Here is a 19,922-nt window from a genome sequence, read left to right as displayed (position 1 = left end):
ATTGGCACTAATTCTATTCGTTGATTAAGTCTACGTATGTAAACCTATCATTCTTATGTGTGTAGCAATTTTCTCTCACACTACAAGTTGCATTCAGGTATCTATTCTCCAAAAACAATTACGTTCACGAGTAACCTCTTCCACATGACCCCAAGTCTGCTTGTTCATCAGAATTTTCGATATGAAAACTGTAGTAACTATTGAGCCGTGGCGGCTTTAATTTTGGCGAGCATGTCACTTCACTGGCGCCACTAACTGCTCACACATCCGACATAGATCTTGGTCATACGCCAGGGCTAGCGTCTTTGGTCGAAGAGTGTGTTGTTGGGGTTGGCAGGCTGTGGTACCAGAAGTTAGCGGGAGACCACGTGGCTGGCGATTTGGTTTTTGCGCCACTCTTGCTGCCCAGGCGTGAAGCTCGTGAAGCCGCGAGTTGTGAAGTTGGTCGCAGCCAATGTTTAACGGCTGCATCGAGTACTGATAGCGGCGAGTTGAGGGAAGGGGAGCTGAATCCGCGTGCAACCCGGCCAGCAGACACCAGGCCAACTCTGGAGGCTTAAACATTATGCCACCTGTAGATCACCTGCACAAATTGGAGGCAATAACACCTCTGCTTGCAATCCTGGAAGTCATCGCTCCTTCGCCCCTGAGTGGAGTTAAGTGTTGATCTTCTATCGGCACTTGTTATCGCAAGCCCATGTCTGTGTTAATGTTGAATTAGACTCGTCATGTTCATTACGCCCTCGAGTGATTGTGTGGATGGTAATCTGTCAGTGTAATTGATTTTAATCTGTTTGTTCAAGATCGTACTCATTGCAAGTGTTTGAATACTCTCTGTTGTAAATTGACTTTGTATAATTGGGACCAGCGCCGGCTTTAGGGTGGGGCGACCCGGGCGGTCGCCCAGGGCGCCGGGGCCCAAGGGGCGCCACATACTAAACGCATATAAAAAAAAATTACAATTTACAATCACCCATTTCGCGAAACTAAAATATTATTCAGTATCATTCAACATACGTCGCTAATCTCACGAATGCGCGATGAATTCGGGGTAGCAGAAGAGAAATCATGCTGAATGCAATCTGAGTTTTTGTAGATGTACAGTGCAGTACTACGCAATATTTTTAGACAATTTCCCAAAACGTGAATGCCCAAACAATATATCACTGCTATACTGACTGTTACGGCAGCGACAGCAGCATGCTGGACTGACGTCACAGGCTACACAAGACTCACATGGAGCGTCTTAGCGGGCTTTCAGATTATTTGGATTTCATTTCCATTAAAAAAAATAAAATACTCAAATTTACGATGGAAAAAACCATGTTATGATCATAAGATGACGCCATTAATCACTTAAGACGATTTCTAGAAAACAGTCAAATACCGTGTTGCAAAGCACTGCCAGGTTCGCTATTTATACAATAAAGGGCGCCAACTGGACGACTCGCCCGGGGCACCTGGATGGCTAAGGCCGGCCCTGATTGGGACTGCAATGTAGTGTGTGTCGAAGGCAATGCACTGTTAAAAGAGAGTGTATTCTGGTGTTTGGATCTGCAGATGGTTGTAGTTCACGTCGTCAATTTTCATGTAATATTAAGGAGCGTCAAGCTCATGACTTGTACACTATATGATCAAAAGAATCCGGGCACCCCCAAAAACATACGTTTTTCATATTAGGTGCATTGTGCTGCCACCTACTGCCAGGTACTCCGTATCAGTGACCTTAGTAGTCTTTACAGATCGTGAAAGAGCAGAATTGGCCTTCGTGGAGCTCATATAGTTCGAACGTGATCAGGTGATTGGGTGTCACTTCTGTCATGCGTCTGTACGCGATATTTCCACACTCTTAAACATCCCTAGGTCCACTGTTTCCGATGTGATAGTGAAGTGGAAACGTGAAGGGGCTTGTGCAGCTCAAAAGCGTTCAGGCCGACCTCGCCTGTTGACTGACAGAGACCGCCGACAGTTGAAGAGGGTTGTAACGTGTAGTAGGCAGACATCTATGCAGACCATCATACAGGAATTCCAGACTGCATAAGGATCCACTGCAAGTACTATGACAATTAAGCGGGAGGTAAGAAAACTTGGATTTCGTGGTCGAGCGGCTGCTCACAAGCCACACATCACGCCGGTAAATGCCGAACGACGCCTCGCTTGGTGTAAGGAGCGTAAACATTGAACGATTGAACAGTGGGAAAAACGTTGTGTGGAGCGACGAGTCACGGTGCACAATGTGGCGATCCGATGGCAGAGTGCGGGCATGGCGAATGCCCGGTGAACGTCATCCGCCAGCGTGTGTAGTGCCAACAGTAAAATTCGGAGACGGTGGTGTTAAGGTGTGTTCGTGTTTTTCATGGATGGGGCTTGCACCCCTTGATGTTTTGCGAAGCACTATCACAGCACAAGCCTACATTGATGCTTTAAGCACTTTCTTGCTTCCCATTGCTGAAGAGCAATTCGGGGATGGTGGTTGCATCTTTCAACACGATCGAATACCTATTCGTAATGCACGGCAGGTGGCGGAGTCGTTTCACGACAGTAACGTCCCTGTAATGGACGGGTCTGCACAGAGTCCTGACCTGAATCCTATAGAACACCTTTGGGATATTTTGGAATGCCGACTTCGTGCCAGGCCTCACCGCCCGACGTCGATACCTCTCCTCAGTGCAGCAATCTGTGAGGAACGGGCTGCCATTCCCGAAGAAACCTCCCAGCACATGATTCAACGTTTCCCTGCGAGAGTGGAAGTTGTCATCAAGGCCAAGAGTGTGCCAACACCATACTGAATTTCAGCATTACCGATGAAGGGCGCCACGAACTTGTAAGTCTTTTTCAGCCAGGTGTCCGGATACTTTTGATCACAGAGTGTACGTGTAGCTATTTCCGCAATAACTTAATACGTAGTTCTTGCATCTTAGTGTAGTTTGTAGCCTTATTTGGGGAGATTACCATCTCCTTTCTGATGCTTGTTAGCAGGGTAGTTCTGGCAGCGGGCTTTGCATGCCTCTTTCCTGGGCCCGGAGCAGAGACGTGTTTTCTTCCTGCTGTGGCGACACTTGGTCGTCGCACGACGTCTAGGTTTGCGCGGAGCCAGGTGCCTCTGTCGTCTGCCTCGTGTTGGCTCAAGTTAAGTAAATCTGATCGTTTTTGTACGTGCCACGGCAGAGTGTCGCTCAGTTAGTTCCGGAACTCTTGATTTATGCAGATACTGAGAGTTGAGCAAGCACACAAGCTTCAAGCTGTGTTCTGCAAATCCGAAGTTACTTGTGACTATATTTGCCTTTTAACAACTTCTTTAAATCTTGGAGGTCCTAGTTTGCTACTTCTGGAGCGTGTTGAGTTTTAAAGGCTTCTACTTATGCCTATGAACTGTCGCGTTTTTCTATCCATAGTCATTAGCTAACTCCTGTCATTGCCAAACTTGCGTGGTTGCTGCCATTTTGCCATGATAACTGGTTGCTGCAATTTGTCTCCTTTCTTGTATTTTTAGGATTGTATGTTTATTAAATGGTATTTATTAATGTTTCGCTATTCTTTATTAATGTTTCTGTTTATTAATGTTTTATTAATGTTTACCAATTGGGAGTCACATTTCAGTTGTGTGCATCCCCAGCTTTTCTTGTATTTTGGCGGATTGCGCATTTATTTAGGGGTCATTATTAACGTTATGATATGTATCAGCTAGGAGTCACGTTTAAATTGTATCTCTTCCTAGTTTTCCTTGTACTTTGTAATGCATTTTACTGGTAAAACTCAGTTTGTTGAACCAGCTTGCAGTCACACTTAGTTCGTGTGACTTTTTACTTGTATTTGGGGACTGTATGTGTCTGGTTCGAAGCCCTGTTGTTAATGGTACAAATTGTTCAAGTTTTTTTTAATGAACTGGTCCTGTTGAAGTTCTTTAAACTATTGTGAGCGTTGTTATTCAGTTTTTGACAAGGTTTTTAGTTTGTTATCATAATAATTGTTGCTAAGCAATAAAATGTATTCCATGAAATGACAAATGACGAAATATGTGGGCCCACTTCCCATGTGTTCTTCCTTAAAATTATCCAAACCCTTGTTCTGAAGTATCGCCTACTATCAACCACCCTGATCGATTTTCTTTTCATTATGAAAAAGCTAATCATGAATTTTCTTAACTCCTTGTTTATGTTACTGATTAATAGATATTTGACCGTATCTGAAACGTTGCAACGATTAAAATTCTTCAGACTCTGTGAAAGGGAGCAGCCAAAGGCCATTTGCATTTTTATTAAAATTGGTGACGTGTCATAGTCAGTAATTAAGGATGATTACCAGTTAGGTTGTAGGTGGTATACACTCCCTCATATTCGTATCAGTTGTAATAGTTCTCGGAAAATTTGCTTGCACGAGATATTAGAAATCGTGTTTTGACATTCAGCTAAAAGTCTGGAGCAGGTATGTAATCAGCATCAGCTCAAAGATTTAAATTTTCTTAAGAATTTCATTTACTTAAATATTAACTCAAACACAAATCCCGATTTCTCTTGTTCTTTTCAACTTGACTCCCTGTGTCATGCAAAAGCATTAGAGCTGCACTCACTTCCACTAGCCTCGCGTAAGGCCATTTTGTGGTAATATTATTGTTCCTTATAACCACTTATGACTTGGGAATGTATTACCACAAACATTTATGGGAAAAAGTTGACGTACATGTAGCTAAAATTCATGTCGTAATGTTGCCGGACAACATTTTCAGGATATATTGTCAGAAACATCCAATTTTATGGACCTCCTAAATGTACCTTAGGAAAAAAGAGCAGAAGAGAAAAAATGAAGTGTTTTTGAGTGGTGAAGAAGAAAATGTAATACTTGAAGGACATCACAGTGGTCCTATAGAGGCTGTAACATAATAAGATTTTGCTACTAATGCCTTTATTAGCAAAATAGAAATGTTTAACTATGAAGCCACTTGGACAGTGGCTGTAGTGAGATCGTCTCGTGCAGAGGTAAAGTCTATCATTCTCATTTATAGAAGAAGGAAATACTAGAGACTGGGAAGCTGAGGTTCCCCTCTGAGATACCACTTTCACTGCTCCGCATTGTAATAGTAACGTGATTAATCTTCAAATTTCGGTGTTCAAATCATTATGAAAATGGATAGTTCGTACTAAATTTCAGTAAGCAAGGTAGAATTGAAAATTGAAAAGACGCACTACAAACTAGTGGCAGTGGTTTGAGGAAGTGTAGATATTGTTCGATGACTAGCTTTTATGGAAGGCTGCGGGGTGTTATTTGGAACAACGCTCTTAGTTCAAAATGGTTCAAATGGCTCTGAGCACTATGGGACTCAACTTCTAAGGTCATCAGTCGCCTAGAACTTAGAATTACTTAAACCTAACTAACCTAAGGACAGCACACACATCCATGCCCGAGGCAAGATTCGAACCTGCAACCATAGCGATCGCGCGGTTCCAGACTGAAACGCGTAGAACCGCTCGGCCACTCCGGCCGGCAGCGGAATTTCCCTTCTCCTTAAAGATAGGCACGGTGGTGTTCTGTTGCCAATCAGCTGGTGCTTATCCCTCGTCAATAACCTTGTTGAAGAGTCCCTTTAAACATTCGGCTGCCGACTAAACGATTCCTTGACGAAACGTGCCACTCGCTGGTGGATGTTCTCCATCTCTTCTATCAGTCTACCTGGTAGGGACCCCAGACAGCTCAACAATACTGAAAGAATCAGTCTAACAAGCCCCATATAAGCCACTTCGTTCAAAAAATGTTCAAATGTGTGTGTATTCCTATGGGACGAAACTGCTGAGGTCATTGGTCCCTAATCTTACACACTACTTAATCTAACTTACGCTAAGTACAACACACACACCCATGCCCGAGGGAGGACCCGAACCTCCGACGGTGGGAGCCACGCAAGCCGTGCCAAGACGCCCCAGACCGCGCGGCTACACTGCGCTGCCCACTTCCTTCGTCAATGAATTACTTCCTATGAATCTGAGTCTGCCCTCTGCTTTTCCCACTATTTATTTTATGTGGTCATTCCACTTATGGTCGCTTTGGATAGTTACTCCTAGGTATTTTACTGTAGATACTGTTTCTGGCTGTTTGTCATCAATAGTGTAGCTATACAGTAGTGGATTTCTGTTCCTATGTATGCGAAATGTGTCACATTTATTTACGTAACTGCCAGAGCTTGCACTATTCATCGGTTCTCTCGAGGTCATTCTGCAAATCTGACGTTGCTACTTTGTTATAGACAACCGCATCATCTGCCAACGGCCGACGCTTTCTACTGGATCGTTCGTATTATTGTAAATAGTAACAGTCCTATCACACTTTCTTGGAGTACGCCAAAAATTATCTTTACATCCGCCGATTTTGTTCCGTTAAGAGCAACGTCTTGAGTTGTGTCCAGTCGCAAATTGATCCGATAGTCTCTGAGGTGGTATTTGATTTCACTAAACAGCAGTGCGTGGTGATGTGAAATGTCTTCCTGAAGTCGAGGAACACGGCAACCTGAGCGCCACTGTCTACAGCGCTGTGAATCTCATGGAGGAACAGAGGGAGCTAAGTTTTTTAATGCCTAAGGACGGTCTGCTGTTTGATCGAAGCTGGCAGCGGTTCAATAGAAAGATGACATACAACTGTTGTGTCAAATAGCGAGTTTTGTAGAATCGATAAGAATTCCCCATTTATTTTTATAGCGTTTGCTATGGTGTTGTTGAAATGAACTTTACTCTCATTAAGTTACTGTAAATTTTTTGTTGATTTGAAGTTCTATTTTGATTTCTGCCTGTGAATCACGAAATACGATAAGGCAATCGATGGGGCAAACATTCCAGACAGACTATCGGTACGTGACGAGTACATTCAAGATGCCTTGTCTCTCTCTCTCTCCTTTTTTCTCTTCAGCTCTCTCTCTCGATTGTACACACTCACCCACCCACCCACCCAGAGACACACCCACCCACCCACCCACCCACCCACGCACACACACACACACACACAATAGAACTAACACGTAGCGTTTCCGCAGGCACAGCAATCCAATCAGGAGAGTTTACTTAGCAGACAGAAGCTGCTGCCGTGAAAGTGTATCCTCCAGAGGCGCTCTGTACGGCCGTGCCCCTGGCATCGGTCGGTAGCTGGCTGGCACCATCGACTGCAACGAAGACAAGACACAATGCGATGCAAGGCAGAGTGAGAGAGAGAGAGAGAGAGAGAGAGCAGCGGCCAACTTTTTCGGCAGGCGGGCGGAGCAATTGTGAATCTAGCTGAGGCGCGCCCCAGACCGGCAAGTTGCGAGCGCGCCGGCATACGGAACGCGCGCACACGTGGGGCGGAATGCCCTCCACTCTCCTCTCTGATCCCTTCTCGGTCTGCAAAAGCGACGAGCGAGCGGCACAGCAGTTGCCAGGCAGCCAACTCCTCCTTACCCCGCCAACGTGTTTCTGAGCCCCTAGAGACCGAAACAGTGCTTTCAAGTTCTACACGTGTTACCACCGATTGCTCGCTGAACAGATCGCCGATAGGAATAAAAAAAGGGAAAGAAAGAGGAAACGGAAGATTAGGACATGAGGTCCCAGACGAGACGATGAGGACTGAGGACATCTACTACAGCGCCACACACACACACACACACACACACACACACACACACACACACACACACACACACACACACCACAAAAAAAAAAAGAAGCACCTAGAAGACCTGGTTGGTTAGTTGTAAATGTAACTTTGTCCATATATACACTATCGGCGGACGTGAAAATGATTAGAGGTACAATTTGCTGTGACAGGTAGAACTACCACCAGAGGATATTAGCGTCGTTCATGTTTAGTATTCTTACAAGGAATAGTAGGGTATACATGTTGTTAAGGGTGTAAGTGCAGATATCTTTATTGGTGACGGAGGACAGTGTACCGAACAACATTACATCAGTGACTACGAAGTCTTTCGCGACGGAGTCCTTGCATAAAAAGTTCTCGGTTTACTTGCCGCGTCAAATTTGGATAAAATCCCAAGCTTTCGATGACTACCTCCGTCATCTTCGTCAGGGGTAAAACTGACTGTCGTGAACCGGTGAGGCTTCCGCTTTTATAAACAGTGGACGGCTTCTCATTGGCTGGATGACGTCACGGTGAAACCGATGCGTACTGAGGTGGCGGCCTCTATATCCATAGATTTTGTTTGCGCGCTTTATCCAGCGTTGCTTGCAGCGCCATCCATCGCAACAGGCGGAGAACTGCGAGGAATGTAAGAAGTCTCCCTCTGCGCTCTTTCTATATCAATTGCGCGCTTCCACGCATTGCTGAGTGCATAACCGGAATCTCTGTCGAACATTTTTTAATCAGGCCACATGGCAATGAGGCACTGCAGCAGTTTGTTGAACATTTGAATGGTATACATCAGAACATAAGATTTACAGTGGAGGTGGAGAAGGATGGAAAGTTACCCTTCTTAGATGTACTGGTGGAGCGAAAATCAGATGGACGTCTCGGACATTCTGTGCACAGAAAACCGACGCATACAGATTTATATCTAAACGCGCGTAGTTTTCACCACCCAGCTCAGAAGAGAGCTATGCTGAACACCTTGGTACACAGAGCAAGGACTATTTCGGACAAGGATCATCTCGGCTCCGAGATTAACCATCTGACGACGGTATTCATAAAAAATGGTTATTCTGATCGTGATATCAGATGTACTCTGGCGAAGAAACCAAGAAAGGACGCTGTTCGAACAGATCAAGAGGACCAACACATCGCGCGGCTACCATTCTGCGGTGCAACGACCAGCAAGATCGGCAGAGTCCTAAGCCGGCAAGAAATCAGACCAGTCTTCCGGCCACCCAGGAAGATTAACGAAATGCTGCGACCCGTGAAAGATAATCTTGGCCTGAGAGTACCGGGAATTTACAGCATTCCTTGCGAGTGTGGCAAAAGTTATGTGGGCCAGTCTATAAGAACTGTCGCCGATCGCAGTGTGGAACATCAGCGTCACCTGAAATACAGGTATCTAGAAAAATCAGCGGTGGCTGAGCACAGTTTGTTAAATAAACATAAGATTTTATTCGATGAAACAAGACTACTTGCTCACGCTTCAAACTACTGGGACTCTGTCATCAGGGAAGCAGTTGAAATTAGACTCTGTGAAAATAATTTCAACAGAGATTCCGGTTATGCACTCAGCAATGCGTGGAAGCGCGCAATTGATATAGAAAGAGCCCAGAGGGAGACTTCTTACATTCCTCGCATTTCTCCGCCTGTTGCAATCGATGGCGCTGCAAGCAACGCTGGATAAAGCGCGCAAACAAAATCTATGGATATAGAGGCCGCCACCTCAGTACGCATCGCTTTCACCGTGACGTCATCCAGCCAATGAGAAGCCGTCCACTGCTTATAAAAGCGGAAGCCTCACCGGTCCACGACAGTCAGTTTTACCCGTGACGAAGATGACGGAGGTAGTCATCGAAAGCTTGAGATTTTATCCAAATTTACGCGGCAAGTAAACCGAGAACTTTTTATGCAACATTACATCAGTATTTACTTCATTTGCAGACTAAAAATATTGATGTTAGGTGTAATATGTTTTTCTTGTTGGTTAGTACCTCCAAGTACATGTGGCAAGAGCAAGCCATGAATGCTTATTTTCCCCTGGGCAGCAGGTCAGGTGTTGAAGTGTGAACACATGGGCGCAAAACAGTTAGTCTATACTGACAGGCGAAGTCCACTTAGCAGTGCAGCTATGACTGTGCAGAAAACATCAGGTAGTAAATTGTGTAACGTGTTTGTGGGAAGACTGTCATGGGCAGAGGAGAAACAACTATCACACTGAACAGGGTACATGTAAAGGTACTAATGATCACAATATCTGCACTTATACCGCTAACACCCTGTGTAATGGACATGAACTGCTTTAGATGGTTGAGTGATCGCTGGGAAGGATGCAGAGATGCCACACACTCATGTGGAACAGCGTTATCAGCTCTTGACAGAGTTTGAAAGGGGACTCACTGTAGGCCTCCAAGTGGCCATCTGGCCAAATAGTGCAATATCCGGGTATGTGGAACATTCAGATGTTTCAGTCAGCTGATGGTGGACTGCATGGGAATGCGAGGGCAGCGATGCTCGTCGTCAAGGTTCCAGTTGACCACGTCTGACCACCAAAAGGGACTGCTGAAATGTGCACCAAGCACATCGTAGCTGCATCACATATGCCGCTGTCATCCGAGAACAGTGGTCTCCTTGCAACATTCTGTGTCAAGCTGCACCACTGGTCGAAGACTAGCAGCGATGACTGGGGAATTACATCCCATGTGTTAAGGACAGACGTAGGGAAAGTGCATTCTTGTACTTAAACATATACAGGGTGTTACAAAAAGGTACGGCCAAACTTTCAGGAAACATTCCTCACACACAAATAAAGAAAAGATGTTATGTGGACATGTGTCCGGAAACGCTTAATTTCCATGTTAGAGCTCATTTTAGTTTCGTCAGTATGTACTCCAACGTGATCAAATTGTAAATTTTCACAATCAACATGTGTGGGCTGACGAGAATCCGCACGCAATTGTGCAATCACGTCATCAACACAGATTTTCTGTGAACGTTTGGGCAGGCATTGTTGGTGATGTCTTGATTGGGCCCCATGTTCTTCCACCTACGCTCAATGGAGCACGTTGTCATGATTTCATACGGGATACTCTACCTGTGATGCTAGAACATGTGCCTTTACAAATACGACACAACATGTGGTTCATGCACGATGGAGCTCCTGCACATTTCAGTCGAAGTGTTCGTACGCTTCTCAACAACAGATTCGGTGACCGATGGATTGGTAGAGGCGGACCAATTCCATGGCCTCCACGCTCTCCTGACCTCAACCCTCTTGACTTTCATTTATGGGGGCATTTAAAAGCTCTTGTCTACGCTACCCCGGTACCAAATGTCCAGGCTCTTCGTGCTCGTATTGTGGACGGCTGTGATACAATACGCCATTCTCCAGAGCTGCATCAGCGCATCAGGGATTCCATGCGACGGAGGGTGGCTGCATGTATCCTCGCTAACGCAGGAGATTTTGAACATTTCCTGTAACAAAGTGTTTGATATCACGCTGTAACGTTCTGTTGTTGTGTTTTTCCATTCCATGATTACTGTGATTTGAAGAGAAGTAATAAAATGAGCTCTAACATGGAAAGTAAGCGTTTCCGGACACATGTCCACATAACATATTTTCTTTCTTTGTGTGTGAGGAATGTTTCCTGAAAGTTTGGCCGTACCTTTTTGTAACACCCTGTATATCCCGAAAAGTTACAGCTAAATCAGTAAAGCTTAAGACTACAATATGATGCTTGACATTCTGTGCAATTTTTGTTTGAAAATGCGCATTGACATACATTTTATAACGATTTGAATTTTTAATTACCATTGTTTCTGCATAGAAGATCCAAAGAAACTGGCACACCTGCCTAATATCGTGTAAGGCCCCGCGGGCACGCAGAAGTACCGCAGCACGGACTCGAATAATGTCTGATGTAGTGCTGGAGGGAACTGACCATGAATCCTGTAGGTCTGTCCATAAATCCGTAAGAGTATGATGTGGTGGACATTTCTCTTGAACACGACGTTGCAAGACATCTCAGACATGCTGAATAATGTTCATGTCTGGGGAGTCTGGTGGCCATCGGAAGTATTTAAAATCAGAAGAGTGTTACTGGAGCCACTCTGTAGAAATTCTGGATATGTGGGGTGTCCCATTGTCCTGCTGGAATTTCCAAGTCCGTCGGAATGCACAATGGACATGCATGGATGCTGGTGATCAGACAGGATGCTTACGTACGTGTCACCTGTCAGAGTCGTATCAGGCGTCCCATATCACTCCAACTTCACACGCCCCACACGATTACAGAGCCTCCAATGGTCCCCTGCTGACATACATGGACCATGGATTCAAGAGCTTGTCTCCATACCAGTACACGCCCATCCGCTCGACACAATCTAAAACGAGAGTCGTCCGAGCAAGCAACATGTTTTCAGTCACCAACAGTCCAATGTCGATGTCGACGGTCCGAGGCGAGGCGTGAAACTTTATGTCGTGCAGTCAACTAGGGTACGCGAGTGGTCCATCGGCTTCGAAAGCCCATACCAATGATGTTTCGTTGAATGGTTCGCACACTGATGGGCCAGCACTGAAATCTGCAGCAATTTGCGGAAGGGTTGCACTTTCGTCACGTTGAACGAGTCTCTTCTGTCGTTGGGCCCGTTCTTGCAGGACCTTTTTCCGGTCGCAGCGATGTCGAAGATTTGATGTTTTGCTGTATTCCAGACATTCACGGTACACTCATGAAATGATCATACGGGAAAATCCCCACTTCCTCGCTACCTCGGAGATGCTGTGTCCCATCGCTCGTGCTCCGACTGTGACACCACGTTCAAACTCACTTAAATATTGCTAAACTGCCATTGCAGAAGCAGTAACCGATGTAACAATTGCGTCAGGCACTTATTGTCTTCTGCTGGGGTTGCCGACTGCAGCACCGTATTCTTCCTGTTTACATATCTCTGTATTTGAATACGAATGTCTATACCAGTTTCTTTGGCGCTTCGGTGTATGACGTACCTTTTCTCGTAAACTAACCAAGCAATAACACTGGAATTTGACAGTTTACATCTACATAAGGGGCTAATAAAACTCGAGGAGCAAATTTTTATTTAAGGTCATAGTTGCTTTGAAATTAATTTTTCAGTTTCGTGTTACCCGGAACTGCTCTATTTTTCTGAAACTTTAATCGGCAACTGTTAACAGAGAAAATATAACGGGAAGGCGCTGCACAAGCTTATTCAGTAAGTTGTTCTGAAGAACTATGCCAAATTCCAAGATGTTAGCTTTTATGACTCCTGGGAAAACGTTCATTGTATCTCAAAAAAGTCACTTTACAGCAATTCGCATTTAATGTTTTTATTTCAATTTTTGGCAGTATTCCTATACCTCTAATGACTAATGCTATACATATCGAAAATCTTCATTCTATTCCTCGTCTTCCTGGACTGATCTTTTCCCCTGCCTCCTTTGCCTAACTTTTGCAGTTTTTCTCCTGCTGCCTGAGATTTGTCCAATAGTGCTTCACCGGCGCTTGTGAGTATCTTCAATGTGAATGCACCAGGATGGAAGCCTAGTCTCTGCAGGCACCTAATTCCACCTACATTTCCACTGTTGAACACTAGACAGGCATCACATCCAGCTATCTTCACAATAATTGGGGACACTGTCATAATACAGTCTAAGGCTCTTTGACACACAATTAACACATGCACATTAAACATTAATTACATGGGCAAGTATTTAAGTCAGTTAAGGTAAATCCACTAGCAGCATCGGTTCCTTCACTAATTTTCTTCTTCGATGAATTCAGTGAATTTGTCGAAAATTGTTCTTCACACTTAGGAGCAGCATCTGTAACTACGTTATTTAAATTTCTTGTACCTTTTACATATGAAATTCGATATTTCTTCACTTTGTTCAATATGTGTCCTCTGTTATGACCCATTTCGAAATAACATGTAGGTATATGCAGAACTAAAAGCTGAAATAAGTTTCTAGCACGTACTATTCAGAAAAACAACGTTGTAAACAAAGGAATAATCAAAGAGAATCTTTATCACAGCCTTCAAAACTCGTCTACAGTTCGTTTCGTTTGTGTGAACGAAAAATTAACGCACAAAAAATTTATAGCGTAGAGAAGGTGTGGATCACAAGATAGAAATAGGGGGCCTAGGACGCTCAGATGCCCAAACAAACTTTTTTAAAACATTTTTCTGGCCAGAATTCGATAATGAAACTTTGCGATGTTATTCTTAAAGAACCAGTCTAATAAATTACGCTATAAAAAGTTCGAATTTTTTCTCAATTTTGCCCTACATCTGCCGTTAAAGCAAGAGCACAAACTGCTGCCTTTGGAATGTTGCCGTGTCGGGAAGCGTCGTTGTTGGTGAATGATGTCGCATCGTTCACGTCGATGAATCGCGGTTCTGCATTGCAGTGGACAACCATTGCCAACGACTATGGAGGAGACCTGGGGAGAGGTCGCATCTGTTGTGAATTGACAGGAGCCAATTCACGGAGTTTGGAAGAAGCCGAAAGGCACGCGTTTAAGCTCACGCAGGCTGGCGTGAGGTCTGGAATATGACAAGGAATTATAGTAGCCAAAAATAGTACATAGCTTCTGGAATACTTAACTTTAATCCACAATTGGTGAACATCTCTCTTGACTGTACATGCTTCACAAAATAAATATCAAATGCTATGGCGCTTTGCTAGGTCGTAACAAATGACGTAGCTGAAGGCTATGCTAACTATCGTCTCGGCAAATGAGAGCGTATTTGTCAGTGTAGCATCGCTAGCAAAGTCGTCTGTACAACTGGGGCGAGTGCTAGGACGTCTCTCTAGACCTGCCGTGTGGCGGCGCTCGGTGTGCAATCACTGACAGTGGCGACACGCGGGTCCGACGTGTACTAACGGACCGCGGCCGATTTAAAGGCTGCCACCTAGCAAGTGTGGTGTCTGACGGTGACACCACAACATCTTCCCAACGTTTTACAGAGGTACAGCAGTGTTACTCCGGACGTAAAGGTGTAGGGAGCCGACGGGTATGACTTCAGCTCACGGCTGGTAGCGTTCAAAGGAATTATGAGGGCATAACACTACGTCATGCTCATCGTGCATCCTCACGTGTGGTCTCTCTTGCGACATAAAGTACTTCTTTACCATCCCCGCTCTTATTTCGAAATCTCTCTTGCTAAAACGCCCAACTGAGCCGTATCAAATGTATTAGACGACTCATCAAGTTGTCGGGAAAAAATAGCTGCAGTGATGAAAGGCAGTTTTAACTTGCGAAGTTAATCCTCTTCAGTACTGTATTTTCAGAAAGCTGTATACATTTAATAGCAGACATAATATCACATTTATTTTTTAAACTATCGAGAAATGAATCTGCAGCTTCTAAAAATTCTGTTTTGATTAATTTACCATTTTCGTAAGGTTTCTTAATCTGCGCAGTAATTTTGAAATTCGGAAAGACGCCTCAGTTGCTGTTTTATTCCTGCCTAATGGTTTTTTAAAAGTAGGTTTTTAAGCATTAACAAAATTGTAAAAAGCCGTTAAAGTTACAAAAAAGTTTGTCTTTATTAACTGATTACTTGTTTCGGAATTTTCAGTCCATTTTCAAATAATTCACTAAAGTCATACAACAACCCTCATAGCATGTATGTGTGGTTGAGTGCAACGTATTGTTACAGAACGACTGTTCTGTGCAGCATGCAATGAAATAATTTTAGATGAGCCTTGATCATAGGCCGACTAGGATAGAGGGCAGAAAACGATATCATATGAACGCATATGTGCCGAGACCAGTTACCCCACAACGACTACTCAGTACAACGCTAAAAATTAATTTTTTATTGCGTGCGTTTCCTGCTCCAATTGAAAATCTTTCACTCACTGTATTTTTCCCCCAGTGGCATCAGATGCCACAAGGACGAAATGGCTGCACTGATACAAGAAGTATAGTCGAAGATAAAAACTTTTCACTCAACTGTATTTATTGACGTAAGTATATTGTAGGGTAGCGATCGAGATTCAGAACATAAAGAAACTCTATCGATAACGTAACTAGCTTGAATCAAATTATTGGCAAACATAGCGAGTTCAGAAAGGAAACAAACTATCTTTGATCGTGATGTTATTCTTAAAATTCTCCCTGCTTAATTCATGACGAAAGAGTCCAAGAGTGAAGGGCCGGCAAGCGACTACGTTGCCATCATACCTGATATATTGTTCCCGTTGGACACTAACGTCCGGCCGTTCCCCGTGAACTGTTTCCTTTCTTTCGTGACTAATAAGCTAAGCTTTTTCAGGTATTTGACAACAGGGGTTTCCCTAAATATTTAATAAAACTAATAAAACGTAAGTTTGAATATTTAAATGCCTGCTACAAACACAATTACTCAAAATAAGATGAGCGTCAACCTAGGTTTATGACATGGATGCAGTTTTTCGCCTGTGCTTTTTAACATCTGCATAAACTGAATCATTTCGGAATGGATAAATGAACTACCATTTTACTCTTTTAATCTTAAAAATCCAGATTATACTGAGGATGCTGCTTGCAACAACATCTACATCTACGTGATTACTCTGCTATTCACAATAAAGCGCCTGGCAAAGGGTTCAATGAACCACCTTCAAGTTGTCTCCCTACCGTTCCACTCTCGAACGGTGCGCGGGAAAAACGAGCACTTAAAATTATTCTGTGGGAACCCCGATTTCTCTCATTTTATCGTGATGATCATTTCTCCCTATGTAGGTGAGTGCCAACAGAATGTTTTCGCAATCGGAGGAGAAAACTGGTGATTGAAATTTCACGAGAAGATCGCGTCGCAAAGAAAAACGCCTTTGTTTTAATGATTGCCACTCTAATTCACGTATCATGTCTGTGACACTATCTCCCCTATTTCGCGATAATACAAAACGAGCTGCCCTTCTGTGAACTTTTTCGATGTCATCCGGCGGCAGACGGATGATAAGGTAACTGTTGCTAACAGGATTGGATTGGATTGTTTGGGGGAAGAGACCAAACAGCGAGGTCATCGGTCTCATCGGATTAGGTAAGGAAAGCGGCCGTGCCCTTTCAAAGGAACCATCCCAGCATTTGCCTGGAGCGATTTAGGGAAATCACGGAAAACCTAAATCAGGATGGCCGGACGCGGGTTGCTAACAGGGAGGTAATCTACAAAGAGCAGCAAATCAACTACAAAGAATATGAGCTTCATGTAACTTGCCAGCAAAGCGATGGCATTTTGTGAGAGAAACATAATTAGATTCGAACTGTAAAAAACGGGAAAATAATAGAACCAGTATATTTTAAATGTTTAAGATATTATTTTCCAATGAAGACGAAACTGATTTTCAAAATAGTCTAGAGGAATTTAATACTGATACTATTAGATGAATTTTACAAAGGGAAGTAAGAAAAGGCACACTTATGAAATTTTATGGAACATTATCAATACCCATCGTAATGCATAAAACTGAAATGTAGATAAAAAAACGTAAGATTCCAGAATGGGGATATTTGAGTTCTCAGACTGGTAGCAAGGTACACAAGTCAAGACAGAAAACGAAATACGGAAATAAGAGCAGAATGAGAATTGTCTCTAAATGAAAAAAACAGAAAACTACATGAAGAAATGGAAAGAGCAGTAGGATGGAGGATGAGAGGCTGCCAAAAGTACTGTACAAATGCGAGTATAAGCCAACAGGACAGAGAAAGATAGAGGCCCAAAACCATGTAGGGGTCATTGACTAGTCTCTCTCAGCAGTTGTAACAGGCACAGACTAACACTTTCAGAATAAGAAAGTAAAGATGACGTATATATTATTTTCTCAACTAAACAACTAAAAAGGTCATACGGTCTAGGTTAAAGGCTGTCCGTCTAACGGTTTTAAGGGTCGGCTAAAAGTTGGTTCCCACTATTTCACATAATTAGTAGCCGAATTTAAAAATGTAACATCCTGTCATGATCTACTCACTTAAAGGTATTATTATTATTATTATTATTATCGTATGCATCAATTACAGCAATACACATTTAGCAAAACAAAGAAATATATATAAAAATGAACATGTGAAATTGTATATAATACACAAGTTTTAAAACGTCTCAGACTACACTCGGATGTTGATGGACTCGATCCAGCGGAGTGCCTCGTGGGATGCTTGATGAAGCTTCTCAATGCCACCAGCGAAGCGTCTGATTAGACAGTCATTCACAATGTGGCTCTTTGTTTGGGTGTCACCACAGTTACACACACTGTTACTCGAAAAGCCCCACTTGTGCATGTTGTATTTGCACCTACCTTCTTCCGTCCGATATCTGTTTAACTGCACCCGCACCTCACTTGGTTGATGGAAGCCTGGAACTGGAACTGTTGGATTGTCTACAAGTTCGTGGTTTCGGGTTCTTGTAGCTTGCCACTCACGTTTCCACTCTGCGTCCTGGTCGAATCCTGTGGATTGCATTTGGTCTCCTATTTCATATGCTGGTCTTCTAGATTTGAGGCGTTTCCTGGGCAGTGATAGCAAATCGTCATGAAGAGGGATCGAGTTGTTTACAGAAACTTGCTGGCAGAGGTTGTAAAGAGCAGCCTTTCGACGGAGGTCTGTTGGACAGATGTTTGAAAGCACTGGTAGCCAGAATCTGGATACCAAAAGAAACTTAAAACTGGGGTAGTGATCATTGACCTGTCAGCAGCTTATGACACGGTGTGGTGCGAGGGCCTATTATTGAAAGTTTTGAGAGCAATACCTTGCAAAACTCTAGGCAACCTCTTAAGTAATATGTTAAGCAATAGGTGGTTTAAAATAGATCAAGAAGAAGAAAAAAGCAGATGGCATATACTCAATAACGGATTACCTCAGGGCTCTGTTTTTGCTCCAGTATTATTCATCCTATTCACAGCTGACCTGCCGAATTTGACCTGCCGAAACTTTCAATATGCAGATGACCTGGCAATTTCATATCAGAGTGATGATCTTTCTGAATGTGAAGAACACCTAACGAACAGACTTACTAAACTTTATGAGTATTTTGAGACATGGCGACTGAGACCAAATGTTTCTAAAACCGAGGTAAGCCTGTTCCACCTCTCTAATCGCCTTTCATCAGCAACAGTTCGGCCCTCTTGGCACAGTCAGATACAACGAAAGCCCAAAATACCTGGGAGTCACTCTGGACAGAACTTTAACATACAAAAAACACCTTTCCAAATTGGCCAAAAGATACAAACTTAGAGGTATAATGTCGCTTTTAAATTTCAATAAAGTAAGGCAAGTATTAAAATTAGAAACCGTGTATATGTCTGGAGGCAGCGTAACAAATGGCACGCAAATTGCCGAGACTACACGCGCCCCGTATTCGAGAAGAAGAGTACTTCGCTACTTCCAGTAAACTTTACACATAATTGCAAACTGTTTCAAGCCTTTTTCTCATATGCAGCCCAATAAAACAATGAAATGCAACCGATTTATCGCTTAATAAGTGTACGTTGTTCATGAAGTAAGACTTCAGCATAAAACGTGACGTTTTAATATATTACCAGTTTTCGTTTCGGCTTTTTCATTAGCTTAAGGGGTGACTAACTGGAAACCAATAAACCGTCTTAATTAGTATCCATCTTCAGTGATAAAAGTTTTACATGCCTAACGTCAAAGATATAACGCAGTAACACATTTGTAAAGTAAACAGACGTCTGAACCTGTTATATACAGGGATATTCGATTATGTAGAGAGTCGTTGTGAGGATTACTGGTATGTGGTGGAATTTGGAGGTAATACGCTTTGGCGTCAGCACCTTAGCTTGACTGAATCTAGTCCCGCCCTCATTAAGGCGCAGATACTCATGGGCAACCGTGTGAATCATATTTACGTCCTCAGTTGATGAATTGTATTGATATTTTATCTATTACGGGTGATGAAATTTCTGTATCCTCTTTCAACATGAAAGCAGGTAATGTAATTAAAGTGGATGATGCCTATCTTTCAACGATTATTACCTATATGATTTTTTTTTTTTTTTTTGCCAGTGGCGCAGAAGTTTGCTTTGAGAGCGTTAATGATCCTGAGGAGGAAACCACCGTTTCGGAACAGCAGAGGACAGCAACGTGAACAGAGACGGTATCAACGTAATCTGGGAAACCGGCAGAGAGTAAGGGGTTTAGAATCAAAGACGCATCCGAATAAGGCCCCAGGGGAGAACTCGCCTTCGAGAAGTAATTATCCGTCCCGAATGAATGTTCGCTTCCAATTATCGGACGCTAGAAAAAGAAGCTCAGCTCAGCGGCAAAGGGGGTGCAGGGGTGGCGAGGGGCAACTTGAAT

Source organism: Schistocerca cancellata, chromosome 1, assembly GCF_023864275.1.
Source record: "Schistocerca cancellata isolate TAMUIC-IGC-003103 chromosome 1, iqSchCanc2.1, whole genome shotgun sequence".
Taxonomy (NCBI): domain Eukaryota; kingdom Metazoa; phylum Arthropoda; class Insecta; order Orthoptera; family Acrididae; genus Schistocerca; species Schistocerca cancellata.
This window is presented reverse-complemented; position numbering follows the sequence as displayed.